General features: G+C 47.6%; 1 pseudogene; it reads right to left on the bottom strand.

Moving 5' to 3' along the window:
• Positions 1–483: 483 nt before the first annotated feature.
• LOC131756163 (ruvB-like 1 pseudogene) lies at positions 484–1,855 on the bottom strand (annotated as a pseudogene).
• Between the last annotated feature and the right edge of the window lie 1,024 nt (positions 1,856–2,879).

Genomic DNA, 2,879 nt, shown 5'->3' with positions numbered 1-2,879 from the left:
TACTCTTCGTTGCGGTACGCGGGCTTCTCATTGCAGTGGCTTGTCTTGCTGCGGAGCACGGGCTCTAGGTGCATGGGCTTCAGTGGTTGTGGCATGTGGGTTCAGTAGTTGTGGCTCGTGAGCTCTAGAACACAGGGTCAGTAGTTTTGGTGCACAGGCTTAGTTGCTCTGCAGCATGTGGGATCTTCCCGGACCAGGGCTTGAATCCATGTCCCCTGCATTGGCAGGCGGATTCTTTTTTTTTTAATCATCAAAATAACCTATCAGGGTTTATTAGAAAACACACCAGATAAGGCAGGATTCCTTCAAAGCAACCACGGGAGGAGTCACAATAATTTAAAAAGAAACCCTTCCACACTAAACTGACAACACTGCCACCCGTCCGAGTGGGGACAGAGCCCAAACTGGGGGCAAGCATCCTACCTACAGGCTGGACAGGACCCAGGCCCACCCAGAGTCTCCTTGCAGAAGACCTCAGCCGTCTCACTTCATGTACTTGTCCTGCTGGTCAGCCAGGATTTGGGCTGAGGACTTGGCATCGTAGAAGAGCTCACTGATCTCCTGGACGTGCTCCTTCTCAGTGCCGTCCTTCCCGTTGATCTTGGCCAGCAGGTTGGCCGGGGTCAGCAGCTGCACCGTGTACCTCAGAGTGGTCTTGGTACCAATCTCCCCCAGGTGGTTCAGCGCCTTCTCACTGATGTTGATTCCCTCTGTCTGAGCTCGGATTTTAATGATCTGTTTCATCTCCTGCAGGGTGTACAGCATGGTCCGGATGATCATCACTGGGTCCAGAAGGTTGAGAGGGATGCTGTGAGGAGAGATGATGTCCTCTGTGGCCCTGATGACACAGTTGCCTCAGTTGGACACAAAGATGATGATGGGGGCGATGGAAGACTCCAGCGCCTGGTGCAGGTAGGTGAAGCACTCGATGTTCAGCATGTGGACCTCATCAATGAACAGAACCCCCAGAACCAGCTCTGCCACGCTCTGGTGGATGCACTTGTTCACCAGCTTGTTAATCTCCCCTCGGAGTTTGTCTGTGATCTCTGTCTTCTTTGGCTTCATGAGCTGGCCCATCAGGGACAGGATGTCTTTTCCCCCCTGGGACCGTGAGTTGGCCACGTCCAAGTCATGCAAGGTCACGTCTTGGATGATATCCTCCTTCTTGGGCATATCCCCCTTGGGCAAGAAGATGTACTCTTCAGCTTCAAGGTCGAATTCTGTGGCGTAGGTATCACACCTGCCCTGCCTCTTCACAGCTCCACTGTTGGCTTCGATGTAAATCACATCTCCAGCTTTTACTCACTCTTTCTGCAAACTTTCAAAAATGCTGGGGTCCAGTTTCAACTGCTTGGTCCCCTTGGCTGTCTTGAGCCCTATGATCATGTGGCTGATGGTCTTGCCCTAGCCCTCCATGGGGTTCTCCGTCTCACATGAGGTGAGCTCCATGACCTCGCCTTCATATACCTCCTTGGTCTCCTTTAGCCGTGGCTCAATGGCCCTGCGGAAGTTCTCCATCAGCACTTCTGTCTCCTTGATCTCCGTGGAGTAAACTTCACTCCCCACCATCCGGCAGAAAGGGACCTTACTACCCATTTCCTGAGTGATAGCCAGAGCTAGACCTGTCTTGCCAGTTCCAGGAGGCCCTGCCAACAAGACTGCACTTCCAGCCATTTTCTTGCTTTCGATTAATTCCACTATCACACTACGTACCTTGCACGTGTTCTCCTGGCCCGCGAGCCCCAAGGCCACCGCCTTGGCCAGGCCCTCTCTTGTCCAGCTCCAGCCCCTTCACGTGGCTGTGGGAGGTGATGCACTGCATCTGGGTGGTGCTGTTCACCTTCTCGATCTTCATCCTGTGCACCTGGAGCCCAAGCACCCGCTGAGCCCTGGCAGCCCACAGGTGGATTCTTAACCACTGCGCCACCAGGAAAGCCCCCAAAACACTTTTTTTTGAAACTGAAGTGTATAATGATTTATAATGTGTTAGTTTCTGGTATACAGCAAAGTGATTCGTTTTATATATATATAAACCAAATATATATATATATATATTCTTTTTCATATTCTTTTCTGTTATAGTTATCACAGGATATTGAATATAGTTCCCTGTGCTATATAGTAGGACCTTGTTGTTTATCCACTCTATGTTGAAATCATTTTCATCTGCTAATCCCAAACTCCAACCCCTCCCTCCCCCACCCCCCTTGGCAATAACAAGTCTGTTCTCTATGTCTTTGAGACTGTTTCATAGATAAGTTCATTTGTGTCATATTTTAGATTCCATATATAAGTGATATCATATGGTATTTGTCTTTCTGTTTCTGATTTACTTCACTTAGTATGATAATCTTTAGGTACATCCATGTTACTACAAATGGCATTATTTCATTCTTTCTTATGGATGAGTAGTATTCTATTGTATATACGTACCACATCTTCTTTATCCATTCATCTGTCGATGACATTCAGGTTGTTCTCAAGTCTTGGCTATTGTGAATAGTGCTACTATGAACAGAGGGGTTCATGTATCTTTTTGAATTATAGTTTTGTCCAGATATATGCCCAGGAGTGGGATTGCTGGATCATATGGCAACTCTATTCTTAGTTTTCTGAGGAACCTCCATACTCTTCTCCATAGTGGCTGCACCAACTTATATTCCCACCAACAGTATAGGAGTGTTCCTTTTTCTCCACAGCCTTTCCAGCATTTGCTATTTGTAGACTTTTTAATGCTGGACATTCTGACCAGTGTAAGGTGACACCTCACTGTAGTTTTGATTTGCATTTCTCTAATGATTAGTGATGTTAAGCATCTCTTCTTGTGACTTTTGGCCTTCTCTTTGTCTTCTTTGGAGAAACATCTATTTAGGTCTTCT

This window comes from Kogia breviceps, chromosome 4 (assembly GCF_026419965.1).
Source record: "Kogia breviceps isolate mKogBre1 chromosome 4, mKogBre1 haplotype 1, whole genome shotgun sequence".
In the NCBI taxonomy this organism is placed as follows: domain Eukaryota; kingdom Metazoa; phylum Chordata; class Mammalia; order Artiodactyla; family Physeteridae; genus Kogia; species Kogia breviceps.
This window is presented reverse-complemented; position numbering and strand designations above follow the sequence as displayed.